Below are 18704 nucleotides of genomic sequence, written 5' to 3'. Positions count from 1 at the left end.
AACTTAATGACCATGAAGAACAATGAGCACTAGCCTAATAAAAAATAAGACTTTATTCCTTTGATCATCAAGTCAAAGTCCATAACTTATTATTCTCAATTTCTTTTTTCTTATTTCTTATAAATTATATTTTTATTCACATCCAAGCCAAGTCTAAAACTAAAGATTTCCTTCCACACCATTAAAAGCAAAAATACGAGCGGACATTTGTAACATAGAAACCAAAAACAACCTTTGTCGGAAAAATGACATTTGTAATCTCAAACCTTTCTCCATCACTTGTTCAAAAGCCAATATTTTCATTTCCATATACAAAACTTGAATCACTTTTAAATTAGAAGAAAGGTAATATTACATTTGTTTGAATCTATTATAGAAATAATTTATGATATTACAAATAATTTAACAACTTCCATGACCATTTAACCAAAACTATTATGTTTCTTCTTTATATCTATTACTTCTTCCTTTAAAATGATAATATAATTATTTGTCTATGTATTTCAATTTAAAATGTAATTTTAGTGAGGTTTGAGTACAAGGGAAGAACAAATTCGAACTCTCGATGTACTTCAGTTCATTAGATTGTGGATGTGCATTTTAAATTTTTGGACTTATACAGGATTATTACTAGATTGGTTGGACTTTGAGTTTGTACTTATTGTACATTTTTGTAATATAAATGAGTTTTAAAACTGATGTAGTAAAAAAAAAGAAAATATATAGGCCCGGCCTTAAAGCCCTGTCCTAAAACCTTTAAAGAGAGCTTAGGGTAGGGTAAGGGCTTGAGATTTAGACTTGTGACCCGGGCCGACCCGACCCTATGTTGACTTTAGGGCCAGGCCAACCCGGCCCTAATATTTAAAGGGTTTTAAATGTTTAGGGCCGGGCTAGCCCGACCCGGCCCATTGCCCACCCCTACTACCCGCCCTCAGGCTCATTGTTACGAGATTATCATAACTTTCTTTCTTAGCTAAAGAACCTCTTTTTTTTTTACTTTGTTGTCCTTTCTCTTGTCAAGTGCTAATTATTCCTAAAACTCCCTGTTTTAGGAAATGAGGCTTCTGCCAGCACCACTGTTTACTAGTCATTAAATTTCAGATATAACTTGAAGGATATGCAATAAATAGTTAGATTGAAGAAGATATTCGAGATCAATCCGCAACCTTTAATAAGTTTGGTCCACTTTTTTCCAATTATAAATACAGTGCTATTGAGCAAAAGGGAAAAAGAAGCAGTAGTTAATATGTTTCCAATACATCTGTGGGAAAACCTTGTATAGCCGTATAAGTTCCATATGATAAACATTACATAAGTGACAGTTTCATTAATTAGAGGGCCTCGACAGATATTCGAAATTCTACCTTATCATCCTCCAAATGAAGTTGCCGAAACTTATTCTGATAACAAAACTCATAAGACCACCAACCCTCTTGCTGCATAAGAACAGATAATAAAGCAAGGTAAACATTTGAAACACAGAAGAAAACCAGATTGGACACTCATTATACTTCCCAGAAATCTGTGAAGTGTTAAACTAGAATATTTTATTTCGTTTCCGAGTGACCTGATTTTAGCAATTTTAATTGTAAAATCATCTCAGGAAATTCGATGAGAGTTTCTAAGGAGAAAGGAACACATATAATGATAATCATTTAATATTTTCCTCACCCTATACAAACATTTGTCCTTCAGGACTTCAAGTAATTCATCTGGTGTCTTCAACGTAACCTTTCTCTGTTTCTACAATCAAGCTGCTAGTGTTCTGCTGAGGAAGGAATTTGCTAGTTTTTGTTTTCTCCTCTTTAGGCAAGAAACATGAAAATTTCTGCCCATTCTTGTCAGACATAACAATTGACTCCCGATCATCATCTTGTAAGATAAAGCCTTCAACTTTTGAGCACATAATCAGCCGTTCAGGTTGCAAATATTTAGATATTACATTTCATCAATGTGAGATGGATACCCAGAAGTAAAATACTAGGTTCTAATCTAAGAAGGAGCCAAAGCATGTTTTCAGAAAAACAAAACGCATAAGAGAACATGCCTAACCTCCGAGCAAGATACAGAAAAAGTAAGGGCGATATACGATGCATGTGTCTACAAAGTTTAAGTCTCTAAGGTTAATAGTTAACTGTCTGCATGAAATAACTTGTCAGCGAATTCAAATGATATAACAGATTTTAGGATAACCAACTCTGACAGTATAACATAGTCTCGTTTATTGCATAATACTCCTACTACACTACTGAACTTCAATTATTGCAGTCGCTAGACTACTAGTGCTTCAATTCGAGGAGCTTAACTTGCCTTGGAACACACTCAGAATCCCCTATTGGAATGAATTAGGAACACAAACTAATAATAATAGTTCTAAACTCTTAAACATTGTAGCATCCAACTAAAAACCAACTTACAGATGAAATAGAGAGTAAATATCCCACTTTTTAATGGGATACAAAATTATTAACTCCCACAATTATTATATTTTAAACTGTAAGAATCTAACAATTAATGGAACAACACGTGAATAAGAAGAGTAAGCCATAGAAAAAAACAAATTAGAGAAAGTGTGATTTTTATTATTTTAAATTTTAGTTTTCGTCCTGTGTGCGCGTATCATCATCGGTTAATTTGTAGAAAATAGAACCAGGTAGCAATTTGGATCCGAACCGACCCAATACCCACCAACGGACCAAAACACCACGCCAAGTTTTCTGTCTTAAAATTAGACCCAAATTTGCCCTATTCAATTACTATTTTGTACTCAACACACTGAACCAAATCTGTTAACATTGAAGGTTAGTTTTGTAAATTTAAAAACTGATGTAAATGCTTCTAAAAAACAAATGGTAATTTCTCAAATAGACCATGATAATGTCAATTCCTTCTCAATTAGACCGCGCCCATACATTTTGACTTTTCAAAGGTTTTTTTGACTGTTTTGCCCTTGGTTGTATTTTGAGACAACCGTCGTGGAACTGCTACACTCTCTGACCTACCTGGTACACGCAATAATCTTTGGGTGTACTTGGTGATTGTGACTGACCATAACGAATTAGTCGTTCGATTACCCTAGATATACGTGTCGTCAATATTATTTTGATAAAAATATAAATGAAGTAGTCAAAGTTAAGTTGGATATATTATGTAGCAATTGTTATAACTACTATCAGCAACATTATTTATACTCATTACTTATTTTCGTTTTACAAAAATGGGAATAATACCCTAACATGAACCTCGATATTTGGTCCAACCTTCAAAAGTTTAGACAAGTATCCACTTTTGTTTAAGGTTTTCTTGGTTTTTTCTTCCTCTCTCATGTTTGAAATGGAGGAGAACATCACACATTCACATAAAAAAGGTAGGTTTTGTTTTAACTTACCCTTTAAAAACTTATCTATCTCGTCTTGGATGTTGGGCTGTAGAGTTTGGTTGGGCTTTGTTTCAATGTACTGTTAAGATTCTATCGTTATTTTCAAGTAAATATTATAACTTTCAATGGTTCTCGGGTTTCCATGTTGATTCTTTCGTTGTTGTTAAGGTTTTTTTAGAATATTATTGTCATAAAAGTGTAACAGTATTAAATGCGATAACTTTTATATTGTATTCAATGTGAAAACTCTTACAGGTGTTTCCTTCGATGTTCTTATTCATTATGATGGTGAGATGAAAGCAGACAAACATGGGGTGATGAAGTATGTCGGAAGTGAGGTGAAATTGAGAGTGTGTGATGTCGACATTTCTTATGAAAGATTCATTAGTCTTGTGGAAGCTGTAAGTTCGAGTAGGTGGCCGAGTTTCTCTTTGCGGTACCTAATGAACAAGTGCCCTTGTCGAATCGACGAACAAACTGACTATGCCAACATGATTACGAGACAGAAGAAGAACCTGACCAAAGCTATGCTAGTTTGGGTTATCAAGGAAGCGTGTGTTGTAACACCACCTTCTCAAGGAGCATGAAGAGCTACAACATCTACTCCTGGTGCACCGAGTATGAAAAAGAAAAAAAGTAGCTACTCAATTATTTAAAGAACATATCCCTACAAGTGTTTCCCAGAGAGAAGCCATGAAATAAAAATATTTCATATGAATGGAAAGAGATTCCTACAGGGCCTTCTCTGCGAAAACAAACTTTTTTGAAAGAAAAGATGTTAGCTCGTACGAAAACCTATGCCAAACCATTACAGCTTGTGGACGAAGCAATAGGTTTGTAATTCTATTTGTTTATATTGTATTTAGTGATAGTAAAGGACATGCTTGCTGATAGTTATGAACTGAATGTTCTTTTGACCATGTTATGCTCACCAAATAATCCCCTTGAGCAACAGACAATTGGTGTTCATCAAGTGGAACATGATGAGATTCATGAAGTTGTTGAACCTCACAGCTTGTCGACATTCAAAAAGATCATGGCAGGTGAGAGTTGGACCACATGTGCTTAAGGAACATATTGCTGATAATGGTATGTGTACTTACTGAATGTTGGTTGAAACATAGATTTTTGGCTTGAGGAAGTGTCAACTGAAGCGGGAAGTTCACCATAAACCTTTTCAGATAGAATAGAAGCAACTATACTTCCTGATTTGTTTGAAGGTACGTGGTTTCTATGTTTTAAGTATCATATAGTCTTATTGCTGATATATTATTCACTAATATATCGTAGCAAAATCCAATGCGGACTTTGGTGAAACTGGTGTTGGAGATCTTGATCAACCTGATTATAATGACTTTGATAGCCAAAATCCGTATGGAGATGCAGTGGTCGTTCCTGACGAATATAGAATTGCCACCAATGTAACTATTGATGAGATTGTGGGTGATGGAGATGAAGTTGAAATACTACATGATGTTGAAATAGAAGAAGAATATGTGGTAGTATTGGATGGACATGTTGATGATGAAGGTGTCATAGGGCAAGAATGAGTCATGGATGATGATGATGATAGTGAAGTCCAGGTATTGGATGGAGATGATGGTGATCGATGGTCTACTCCGAACTGTGGTGAAGGGGGGCAAGAAGGAGTCATGGATGATGATGATGATAGTGAAGTCCAGGTATTGGATGGAGATGATGGTGATCGATGGTCTACTCCGAACCGTGGTGAAGGGGGGCAAGAAGGAGTCTTGGATGATGATGATGATAGTGAAGTCCAAGTATTGGATGGAGATAGTGGTGATCGATGGTCTACTCTGAACCGTGGTGAAGATTTTTTTTTTTTTGGGTGGGGGGCACGCCTATGACAATTACTAAGAATGGCGAAGGACGACAAAGTCAATTTGATTTTGATTTGGAGGGAATGGTTAATGTTGTGGTAGTTTCACCTATTGACCTGAAATCCGAAGACTTACATCAAGGATGTCAGAATCTCGACTTTTCCCATAGTCCGAAGACCCCTGAAGGTACTGGTTTGGATGTTACTCCTGCAGTCCTGCTCATTTGCAAGTGAAGTTTATCCCTCCTAAAGTTGGACAACACTGCCCTACTCGAGATGATCTCATCAAACACATGAAGTCGTATGCAATAGCAAACATGTTTGATTTACATCGTGCAAGTATTGCTCCTGAAAGGGTGGTGATGAAGTGTAAGGCTGTTGGATGTACATTTCATATGTATGCAAAACCGGCCACTGGTTCTGATATATGGGTTATTATAACCTTGACAGAGGCACACACTTGTCCACAAGATGAAGTTGTTGCAACTAATCGACAAGCAAATGCTAAATGGGTCTCAAAAGTTATTAAGTCAAAACTGAAGGACAACGTGGAATTGTGTCCAAGACAGTTGCAGCTGGAGGTGAAAAACTCACACCATACCAAAGTATCTTATAAAGTTGCATGGAAAGCCAAAGAAATTGCAATACAAAAGATATCAGACTTCAAACAATCAACAAGTACTGAGTGGATATGTAGCAACAGATAACTTACATTGGTTTGCCTTGTTTTCATATAGATAAGGGGAAGCTTCTCTCAGTCGTACCAAATGTTGCCAAATTACTACAAATAACTTAAAAGGGTTTATCCAGATTGTTACACTGAGTTATTGATGTCGTCATTTCCTGAGCACAGATTTGAACGCATTTTCTTGTGTTATGGGGTAATTGTCCGTGTTTACAAAAGATGTCTCCATAAGTTGATTATGATTGATGGGACATTCATGAAAGGTAAATACAAGTCAGTTATCCTCACCGCTCTAGCTGCTAATGGTGACAGCCATGTTTTCCCAATTGTAGTTGCCATAGTCCCGAAAGAAAATAATGAACACTAGGATTGGTTTCTCGAGAAGTTGAGAGACCATGTCGTTGGGACTGAGGAGAAATTTGTGCCTATGTCTGATAGGCATCAAAGCATTCTTCAAGCTGTGCCTAAAATCCTTCATAATGCTACATATTGCTTTTGTGCACAACATATCTCAAACAATGTCAGTTAGGAAGACACAAAAGAGAGGGTGAAGAGGGCGGCTGAAACTTATGATAAAGCTGATTTTGTTAGAATCCTGAGTCACATATCCTGTAGCGATCCGAAGGGGTACACAAAACTTGTTAAGATTCTGAAAGAGTCATGGTCCTGTGCATTTGCTCCAATGAGAAAGTATGGTATTTTCTATACAAATCACATTGAGAGCTGAAACAAGATGATACTGCCAGAGTGAGCAATGTTTGTTACATCTCTTCTGAACGGAATTCAGTCGAACATAATCAAACACTTCTGTGACTATAGGCTGATGGCTTCAAAGCTTAAAAGCAAACTGACCAAATATGCGAAGGATGTGATTGTCAGTTCAAGATACGTTAGTCGTCCGTTCAAAGCTTCGAGTGCAACTGAGTATGTTTACTCTATTGTAAGTATAGATCATACTGACACTGTAGACCTATTCAACAAGACATGTACTTGTGGTTTCTTCCAACAAGTTAGTCTTCCTTATAGCCATGCTATGAAGGCAATCGATGACGGTAAATTCTCTGTATATGACTATTGCTTGCATTGGTACACAAAAGAAACTATGATGGACACTTATCAAGAAAAGTGGAAACCAACACTACTACAGAATGACACATATACCACGGTCAATAAGAACGTTTATACCACGGTTCTTCCAAAAATCGTGGGAAATACTTATATATTACGGCAGAAATTTCTTTGGTCATTGGTTTACTAATATATGCCACAGTTACATGAAAACCGTGGGATAAGTTGGGCCATATACCATGGTTAGTTTTTTTTTCAGCATGAGAGTACTCCACATCCCCACTACCTTAAACATAAATAGTGGTATATAAATTTTCCATTTTCTACCGTGGTTTATGACTTTATGCCAAATAGTCAAATACGCCAAAAAAAAATACACATTACGAAACTCATTCAAATTGGATTCCCGCTATTCTCTCGGTCTCTCCCCACAACTTCTACAGTTCTACGACTCTCTCTCGTTCAAATTGCGTTACCTCAAATTGCAAAGAAGAGAGAGAGAGATGGGTGAAGGGAGAGAAGGGGATTGGGAGTGTGGAAGCTGCACAAACAGAAACTACGCGTTCAGATCCTTTTGCAACCATTGTAAGCAACCTCGAATTCTAGTCGACAACAAAACCCCTGCTGATTCGAAATGGCTACCTCGCATTGGTGATTGGATCTGCTCAGGTGACACATCATTCATCCTTACCTTAATATATAATCGAATGAGATGCTATGTCTAGTTCATGTTGTTGTTGTTTTACTTATCAATTTTTGGGAACTTGTAAACAATTGGGTTGAGTGGTGTGTGTGTTTTTTTGTGGTTTGGGTGTGCGTGTATTTACTGGCGGATGCCGGATGTCGTTGTTGAAGGAGAGAGAGAGAAGGAGAGAAAATGAAACTACAGAAAATGGATCCGGTTTTAATTCAACGCTTATATTAGCAGCTAAGAGAACATATAGAAGAGACCCTCTTGATAATTTTAAAGCGTTAATCGGGTGGATGGAATATCGCTGAACTCCATTATCGGGCTGTAAGTTGTAGTTCTTTTTCATTGAATTATTATTATATTTGGCTTGTGAATTTTTATATCCGAACAACAGTTTTATTTATATATATGTATATTTTTTTTCATCCGGGTTTTGTTAGTCTTTAATGGAGTTGTAAGTTTTGGAATTTGGGGTTTGGTTCCTTTCAATGATTTGCGACTTTTAGTCCTAAGTTAGTTTTGTTTATCTTCCTAGTTTGTATCTATTATCCTTAATCAACTTTCAAGTATGGCCTGTTATTTGTTGTTTTCTCAGAATCCATTTTAGTGTTATATTTTTGTTTTCTCCATGATCTCCTCGATATGTATTTTGCATTAGTTTTTTTATTATCATGTTTTGTTTTTGGGATTTGAGTTCTAGAGTTTAATTTATTTGTCGTTCTTGGTTCTCGCATATTATTATATGGTTTATAAAAACATGAAAACAGAAATCCCAAACTTTTACTTGTTTCTAGGATGTGTACTTGGAATGGTTTTGGTGATTCAAATTATTTGTGTTGAATGCAAATGCAGTAGGTTTTACAAATGCTCCGTTCTTCATAATTGCTTTGGCTTGGTTCGCCATTTCTCGGATCTTTTATTTTGTATCTTTCTGTGTTATTATTCTTTGTTGCCGACGCGGAGCCTTATGGCTATTCTCGAACGGCTTATGCCCTCTCACTTATATTCCTTATACTTTTCACTATTGCTGCTATGTAAGATCTCCCTCACTTTTTTTTCCTTGTTGATGTATGCTTGGTTGTTTATGATGCAATCGCTAATGTTTGATTTTGTTGTTGTAGTGTTGGATGCATCGCTTTGTACAATCGACGGGGGTAAATTTCATGGGAGCACAGGAGACACTTTGGAATATATTGTGAAGCAATCAAATGTTACCGTGGATAACCTAAGGAATGTATCAAACTATCTCTCTCAGCTAAAGCGTGTTGGAGTGGTTCGCTTTTCTTGGGTCCCGATGTCCGACCAAAGATTGATGTAATTGACGAAAGATTAATTCCTCTTCTAGTAAACTTGCAGATAAAACGAAGGAGAATTCGCAGAACATAAAAGATGTGTTGAATACTGTGTAAGAAATTTTTTTAAAGGTTTATCTTTGCAGTGATTTCCATTGAGATATATGCAGATTGTTAAATTATATGTGTTCGCGCAGGAGACTATGCCTTATCCCGATTGTCACTGTAATGCTCCTCTTGACATTTCTTGGATTCTCGTAAGTATTTTGAAACCTTGACTTCTTCGATAGTTTTGGATCAGTCATTATTTAAATAATATATGCCTCTCGCTTTTTAAACTGTTTGATTTTGGGGTTTGCAGTATTTTCTATTTTTGGTATGCAATTCCTTGTGAGCATGTGAGTCAAATAACACGCCTCAATTTCATTAATTCTCTCCGATATTTTGTAGAGCACTCTCTGCTCTTTATATGTTTCTTTAAGCCATTGTGATTTTTCTGACCATATGCTTGGTTGCAGCTTGGTGGTTATCGGTCGGGTCCTTGTAGCAGCACATTTATCTTGTGCGGAGTATTTCTCCTTCTCCATAAGTAAGTCTGATGCTTTAGCTCTTTGGCTTACATTTATAGGAAAAAGGAACAAAAATTGGAATATTGGAGTGTAGCCTACCTATGTATTTGACTATGGTTCTTAATCAATTTTAGTCTAGAATCAATGTTACAAGTTAAACAGTATTTTTTTTTTCTATATACCCAAGGTGCTTTCTTTTACGTATGCTTCAGATGGCTAGTTTAACTGTTTAAGTAAAGTATTTGATAGTCACAGTGATCTATGCAGACATTGTACTAGAAGACACTACTTTCTTTCCTCCGAAGCTTATGAGCTTCACACTAAACTATTAATATGTAAAATGTATAGTAGATTGCTGGTTTAGAGGATGATGATGTTGTCACAAATAATTTTGTGATGTATAGTGTTTAATTCAAATGATTAAGTGTTCAGCTCAGTTAGAATGTCTTAAATTTATGATATTATTCCTCTAGGTTGATCGAATGTCTGAACTAGAATTTGTAGTTACACTGTGACACAATTTCTGTCTTTTTGTTTTGTTTTTTTTTTAATAGTTTTTCTGTCCTTTTGTTACTGCCCAAGGTTGTCCTATCATTTTCCTAGTTCTCTTTATCTCATCCTTATTTTGGTTGAAGAAATCCATTTTCCGAACATTTTATCTTTCAAGCATCGTAAACTTGTTACTATTTTCTAGTACTTCTTGTTGTTTGTTTTGCAACTCCATTCCTTTTGTAAATGTTTTAATGGAAATGATTTTTCTTTGATCACATGGAGCTTTACCTGCTTGCTGATATCGTATTTCTCTTTATGTGAGTAAATGCTACGTTCATAACTTTTTTTAACTTGGAACCTCGTATTGGGTGATCACCTAAGATGCCTGTATAATAACACCGAAATAGACAGACAAAAGGCGGTGATTCAATTGGCCGTTTTGACAAATTCATATTTAACTTTAAAGTCCTTGAAGCAGAATTCTTAAACAAATGGAGCTGTAATATTCATTCATTTCAGCCGTGGTGTTGCTTGAGAAAACCATTCCAAGTTTCTCTTGATGCTCCCAGAGCGGGATCTGATTTTCCGGAATTATCCGATTCAAAATATTATTGTGCTTACATTTTTTTTTTTTTACCGTAAAAGTCCATAAGTTCAACTAGCATTTAGATGCATCTCACCGGAAACAGGAAAACAGAGGCTTAACATTCCAAAGAATTATCTAGATAGTGCTCTATCCAAGTTGTGCGTATAACTAAACTAGTTAAACTTGATTTTTCTTCCCCAGTGTAGTCGGAGATACTTGTGTTGCAATGGATCAGTGGGTCCAGAACCCAACTTCTCATACGGCTCTTGATGATATACTTCCCTGTGTGGATAACATTAATTGCAACCGCAAATGAAACTTTGTTTGGAGCAAGCAAGTTTCGCTCCAATTGGTCAACGTAGTCAACCAAGTCATCACCAACTTATCTAATAACAACCTTCCGCCTATAGTAGGACCTCCTCTTTATTACAATCGGTCCGGGTCCTCCTGGTTCCCATACTCGCAACCCTTTTCATGCGGACTTGACCGATCGGGTTGTGCATCCGGTGAGGTGGAATTTAGCAATGCAACACGTAAACCTAGAAACCCTCGAACTCGAGAGGGAAAGTGGAGACCATCTATTGAGACATTGTTTGCTTTCTTGCAGTGTCCGGCGAAACTTTGTTTGTCGTTTTCATCACCGATGTGTAATGACAAGGGTCACCTTACACCCGATTATTATGACCGGATGGGTGGTGCTGTTAATGTGAGCTATGGGTTGTATAATTATGGTCCATTCCTTGTTCACCTTGAAGACCGTGGATTTTGTGAGGGACGATTCACGTAAATCTCAAAGGATTATTGCCCTAAGTCGGCGTTATTCAAAATGGATCTACACGGGATTGGTGATGGTTTCAGCTGCAGTGATGCTCTCTTTGATCTTCTAGGTAATTTATGCAAGAGAGCGACGACACCGTGTGTATACCAAACATCTCATGCGCGGTTATGGTCAGGGTCCTTCTGAAGAAAACAAGGGGATGTAGGAAATATCAAGTTCAGTTATATCGTCTTAGGTAAGGTTTGTCTGTTACTTAGATTTGCATTGAGGTCATGTACAATTTGGTACTTCACTTTTGTAAAATATGCTAGACTTTTACTTTTCCAATCAAAGTCAAGCTAAACTTCTGGTTCAGTATCAACCTCTGGATTTACCATCAATATCACATCATGTTCGTGATTGTGCCTGACTGAGCCATAGTTTTGTATGTTTTGCGCTTTCTAAGTATGTGTTCTTTTCGAAATATTTATTCCTAAATCTTTTTGGTTCCTTCCCAGTTCCCTCGATTACAATTACAATTTAGAATTAGGTAGTAGCTGATTGTTTAATGCATTCCACTCTGCAGGTGTAAGACTGAGAAAGATGCGGTCAATCAATCTGTTAGTGATGTGCTTTGACTCATCCAGATAACAAATTTAGAACTGAAGGAGACATACACGCAAGATGAACTTGACGGTGTTCGACTCGATATTATTTAGTTCATCCAGGAAAATGGGGTGTTTCAGTCGGAAGCGAATGAGGATGAGTTTTAGCTATGTTCGGACCCCTCCAGTTTAATTTATGAGTTTTACCTTTTTAATTTATGAAAAGGAATTTGAAGTTTGTTTTCTTTGTGCACTCAAAAAATTAATGGAAGTTTTTTTTTATTATTATCTTTTTTTGCAATGTTTGATAGTTTATTGTACATTTTGGAATTTGTTGGGAAGATGGAAATGTTGTATGTAGGCAGGCTGTGTAAATTTTGTTATGCAGGTTCGGTTTTTAAGTGGAAGACTGTTACTAGCATTATTATTATATATATATATACCACGGTTTGGCATAAACCGTAGTATTTAGTATAACTATATACCACGGTATTATAACACATATACTAATATAAACCACGGTTTCAATAGTTTATATGCCACGGTTCTGTTGACAATCGTGGTATATAATGGGCATACAAACCACGGTTCTTTGAAAAACCGTGGTATCCGTTAAACATATATACCACAGTTTTGCTATTATTATATACCACATCACCTATTGTCACGGTTGTATAACAGTGGTAAATATATTTATACCACACTTAAAAACAGTGGTATATGTGTCATTCTATAGTAGTGCAATAAGAGGTAAAGAACAATAGGTTTGGGTTTTTGATGGAATCATGGTCAAACCACCCGTGGATGAGGTCATGCTTGGCAGGCCAACGAAGAAAAGAAAGTGATCTAAAGGAGAGGGGGTTCCAGTGCAAAAAAGAAGGTGTTCTCGTTGTGGTGGTCTTGGACACAACATGGCAACATGCACAAGGGCCACTGATGATGCAGAATGGATTGATTTTTCAGCTGGAGTTCCACTAGATTTTGAATATGAAGAGTTTATATGATTATGGGTTTCAATAGGTAGGTAGAATGCAAGACAATGTCAGCTATTTTGGTTACTTGAAAATTACCAGGTCCAGTTACATACATCTTTTTATGGGTTCATAATGTTCTATGTACTGACATGTTATTGTAATATTAATATCAAGAACAAGTACATATATATGAACTTAATCTCTAATAGATAACTTCTTAACAAGTTCGCTCATATTTTGAACATTGCCTTTGATATTCATTTTAACTAGACCATCAATGGTGACCGTCAAGTGGTCGTCCTTAACAGGTCATTTTCCAAGTGCACTTCCAATAGGTTGTTTATCCTTGGCCTATCTACCTGCTAGATCAATCCATCTAAAACCTTTGCACCATTCACCATTCACCATTTGTCTGCATGAGAGATATCGTCTCCCCAAATTGCATTCCTTTTTACTGACTGCATACCGCATATTTGTGGTGAAGCATCTTTGACACTTCTTAATATTTGCCCATGGACAATTGATTTTCCAATGGCCAATTGATCCGCACCCAAAACAATTGTCTGTTGATCTTGCTAAATCCACAGTTGCCTTATTACTGCTAGTTCTTTCACCTTCTCCTTCTCCCCCACCCATTTTGTTGGACACAGAAAATAGAAATAGAAATGAAATACCCAATGAAATATAAGTCTGAGTGACTACTAATATAGCAATATTTTCCCGCCCAAAAGTTCCCACCCAAAAGGTTTCCCGCCAATATGGCCATATTGTGTGTTAAATATTTGTTGCAACGGTCATACTACATTGAAGTTACCATCAGCAATTACTTACCAAGGTAGACAAAACAAAATAATATAATTGGTGACATAAGATTCCACACAAAACATAGCCATATATGAAGAAAGATCAATATAGCAAGTAAGATCCTACATAAACGTTAAATTTATTCTCACAGCTAAACACATATAATGTCAAACCATGTGACACATGAACAGCCAAACTCCTATGAAGATACTATCAACAACTTACGAGAGTTACAAAATTGAAGCAAAATAACAAATTTTAACTATAGGAGTTTAACAAAATTTCAACACATTGATAATTTATGGCCTGTGTCATTTGTTTCCATGCGCTTAAATTGCATCTACATCATGGTGGGTAGCTGCTTCTCTAGCATCCATCAAACGCTTCTCCAATTCCCGTTGTCGGCTTTTACAAACACTATCTGGATTCAATCCACAGTTAATGATATCCATTCTAACCCTCTTCCGCATTCGATGGGTTTGCACATCAATTTTGTTAACTTGGTCAGGCACTCTCCTAAGAAGGCACTCCAGAAAAGCTAGGCAAGATAGCCCACAATTGTTCCCATCAGGTTGTTTGGTCACGGGCACAAACTCATGAGTCTAAGAGGTGTTCATATTATGATCTGAAGATGGATCAACACACTTGATCACATAAGCAAGACATGACTCCAATGCTAGTTGCTCAATACCAACACTCTTACCACCAAGAGAATCATATGTGTAGATTTTTCCCTCAGAATAATTGTATACCTCAAGAATCTAGTGACTATGTTGCACTTGAAGTGGAATGATAATACCTTTGCCCTTGGTTAGCTTTGCTTGATTTTTAATTCTTCCTTCAAAAATGTCTAGGTGCTCTATAACGACTTCAGAAGGACGATAAGATAAACTTTCTAGTCTCTGCTCAGGTGATGCTGCTCTAAAACTTGGCTCTTTAAGCTTTTTCTGGAAGGTTTCATATTCTCTCATCATGAATTTCTACATCAACAAAGTCATCAGTCATGAATTAATGAATGCACATTGTCTAGAAATTGTTCAACGAAACATCAACAAATGAGAGATAACTTACAGCAAAGTAGACATCCTGAACAACAGTATATGAGTCTTTTTCTAGAATGTCATTATCTTTACAATATTGGGTGTACCACCTGGACAACAGTTGCACATATATGCTCATAACATACAAATCACATAAACCAATTAATTAGGGAATCTAATGTACATGTGACTTGTGTACTTACCTCATAGTTAGTGTGTGAAGCCATGGTGGTTGTGTACTTACCTCACCATCCACCCACTATCTTCCATGCAGTGAATGAAAACTATGCACTGAGATGGACTGGTTATATCCAAACACTCTCATATCCGGAGAGCTATGTGCATCTTGTTTCCTTTTATACAGCTGCCAATAATACTGGAGTATGTTCAACTCAGCTTTGGTTGTGGTTTTCATGATAAAGGTTGAAGACAAAGCCTCCTTGATTAACTTATCACATTCCTTTCCAATTGTTTCTTGCCATGACCAACCCTTCTTCCCTTCTTTTCGTTTCTTAGTTTTTTTGCTTGTCTATTCAGTTTTTTTTTTTCCATATGAGCCTCCATTTGAGTCTCAATCTTGACCACATCAGGAACCACCATATCATCCTCCACAACATCATCATCATCATTCTCATGTTTGGACTACTCATCAACAGTTTCCATCATCATCATCCACATCATTCTCATGTTTGGATTGCTCAGTAACAATTTCATCATCATCCACATCATTTTCATGTTTGGACTGCTCAACAATAGTTTCATGTTGATAGTCCACAACATCTTCATCAGTTGTTCCTCTGGTAGGTGACAAAGTTGGCAACACGGTTATGTCACCAAAGTGGCACAAAGCAAAGCAGAGAAATGGACCTTATCCATTTCATTGTTAAGGAGTGCCTCAACATTATATTCATGAAAATTTATGGTTGTAGCCTCAGAAGTAACAACATCTAAGATAACATATCCATTGGGCATTGTTTGTTGCAAAGGAGTAACAACTATGACCAACTGTCCAGAAAACAATGGTATAACATCCTCTGCAACAGTCAATTGATCCTCTACAATAGTCAGTTGATTATTCTCCTTGGAAGGCAATGGTGTAAAATCATAATCATCTTGATCATTATTGAAAGGCTCCTGAACCACGTCTTCATGTAGATCTTGCTGACTATCAACTTCAAAATCCCCTCCAGTCTTGGGCATCTCTTCACTAATCTCTCTCAAAACATTAGCTGCAAATCTCTCACCTGCAGTTTCTTCTGCATCATTTTCATCTTCTGACTCATGGGCATGAATAAGATTTTTTCTTCTTTTTTGTTTCTTTGCTTCCTTCTTAATCTCCAATCCTTTCGTTTTCTCAGTTATTTCACATATGTTGTGAATCTTTCGGGTTTTGGTAGCCTGTACCGCTACTTTTTTACTTGATTTTGATGGCTGGACTCTCACTTGCTCCCTGGTCACTGATTTCCCCCTTTTATTTACCATTCTAAACTCTGAACGGATTTTGCCATCTTGGACGACTTCAATGTGAGTTCCATCTTCCAATGGTCTTTTTCTTTTCCTCGTAGTCTCAACAGAAAGATCGAATGAAACTTTCTTAGAAGATGATGACTTCTTCACAGCTGTTGAATTCATAACTTCTTTCTCAACTGATTTAACCTTCTTCTGAGCAGACTTTGTACTAGGTTCTTGGACAACAACATCAGCAATAGGAGACCATGAATTTGTTCCCCTTGTTCTATTTGATCTTGAATCCATAACTTCTTTCTCAACTGATTTAACCTTCTTCTTAGCAAACTTTGTACTAGGTTCTTGGACAACAGCATCAGCAATGGGAGACCTTAATTGAATTCGTTCCCCTTGTTCTCTTTGATCTTGGTCCCTTCATAATCCCCTCAGATGAACCTTCACCTACACTACCTACTTTCCTCGCAGTTTGAAAAAACTCTTGCATTATTGTCTCCATACCTTCCCTTATTTCACTCTTGATCTCCTTCCTAACCACCATAACCTCCTCACTTACTTGCATTGCAAAGGTAATATCCACATTTAAACATTTAAAGATATATATATATATATATATATAAATTGTAATTGTTGATATACAAAGTTATACAATATATCATATGAGTACTAAATATGTAAATCGTCCAACACATAGAGTATAGTTTTACACTTACAAAGCCTTTGAGCAATTCAGCATGTCTCTCAAGCATTTCATTACTAGTGTAGGGCTCTGAAACTGATGCAGCACTTTGGGTGCCCTGTTGTTGCAGAGCCTCCTTGATTACATCTTCTTTACTTTCATCTTCACCAATATCTAAAGTGTCAAAAGCTACAACCTTACCCTTCAAAGGCTGGAGTTTTTTCTTCCAAGTTTGGAGATGTAAGTTCTTGGAAGGCAACTCTTCCCAATCAAGTATTCGTAGGAATCTACCTTCCACTTCCCTACGAGCCCCAAGAGACGGGATGTGAAGGTATGCCCAAACATCGAAGCATATCACACAACTATAAACTGCATATGAATCTCTTTGTGCTATAACATTTTCGTAAATATCATCTAGACAGTACTCCAACATCTCAAACAAAGGAGTACCCCATGGAAACTTATCAATAGCAACTAAATCCTCTGCAAGATCAATAAATCTTCCATCTATAGTCTTAGCAGATCCAGAAATAACAACTTGAAGCAACACATACAACCTATTGAGCCTAAAGATATAAGTTTTATCATCCTTACCACTGGATTTTGCCATTTGTAGAGCTGGTAATATTTCTTTCTCACCAGCTGTAGATCTTTTAAAAAATCGCGAACGAAAATCAGATGATTTCTTCTTCACGTCTGTTGTGTAGAATGAGTTTGCTACAAGTTTCACACTGAGACCCATAATCAAAGTAACATCGCTCTTTTTAAACACCAAATCTTTCTTACCGATCCGGTAGCAAAATCTACCAACTCTGTGCACAGAAATGGCACAAACAAATGTAGTTGTTGCGTGCATATTTCTTTGGATTTGCATAAAACTCCTAAAGCAAGATTTATGAAAATCCTCTTTTTCTTCCTCACTAAAAGCATCAAACAATTTGTGAATTTTATCTAGTGATATTCGACAAGTCAAATTCAGCTTCCTCATTTCTCTAACAAGTAACAAGTAAACTCAAACTTTCGAATTTGGACAATTTTAATGAAAGGCAATAACAGTTAGGCTTTCGAATTTGACTGTTTTTTTCATAATTTAGTATTTTATCGGAAATAGCAACTTTCCCCCCTCAATTCATGTAATTAATTGGGTTTCAATATATATTGAGATGATTAACACGTGGCACTCAACAAACCTTAATAAATTTTTGATAACTTTTGGGGAAACATGTCCTAATTTATTTCCCGCCAAAATACACTTATTAATGCAACCACTATAGACTTGTGATAGACATACTTTATTTCTTATATTATCAGCAATTAATAGCAATTAAATTTCATTCATTATTCCGGTATTTTTCTGTTATTTTATGTGTCAAACTTAATTCACTCACACAATTAATTGCATTTAGACTATTTCACTTCCAATATACATTAGACATATAGATATATAAGTATGAACCATTAAATTTTCTACCGATTTTCTCATTAATTTTTACTATTTAACACTGTGGAGACTACATTCACCGCATCCAATATACTCTTATCTGTAAAAGGTAATCAAATACCTTCAACATAACAACATGTCTCTAAATAATTTGTTCCTGTTAATTTTAGTAGTTTTAATGCCACCTCCAACCATCCCAAATTATGACACTCCTCTTACAACCGACTATTCCGACGAAGAGAACTCGGACAAGTGGGATACCTATTCTTCTGACGATTACACAGACGAAAAAGAAGAAGAAGAAAAAGACTGCTTCAGGATTCCTACTATGTTGGAGA

At 36.4% G+C, this 18704-nt stretch overlaps 1 long non-coding RNA gene and 1 pseudogene across 1 annotated transcript; both read left to right on the top strand.

The window, feature by feature from the left end:
• Positions 1–7812: 7812 nt before the first annotated feature.
• LOC147509038 (uncharacterized) lies at positions 7813–11389 on the top strand (annotated as a pseudogene).
• Positions 11390–11422: 33 nt separating this feature from the next.
• On the top strand, positions 11423–12164 carry LOC147509037 (uncharacterized). The gene is made up of 2 exons (XR_015216489.1): positions 11423–11824; positions 11946–12164. It is a non-coding gene; the product is annotated as an uncharacterized LOC147509037 (long non-coding RNA).
• The last annotated feature ends 6540 nt before the right edge of the window (positions 12165–18704 follow it).

This window comes from Coptis chinensis, chromosome 3 (assembly GCF_015680905.1).
Source record: "Coptis chinensis isolate HL-2020 chromosome 3, ASM1568090v1, whole genome shotgun sequence".
Classification (NCBI taxonomy): Eukaryota; Viridiplantae; Streptophyta; class Magnoliopsida; order Ranunculales; family Ranunculaceae; genus Coptis; species Coptis chinensis.
Note: the sequence above shows the minus strand (reverse complement) of the source record. Positions and strands in the feature narration are given on the sequence as shown.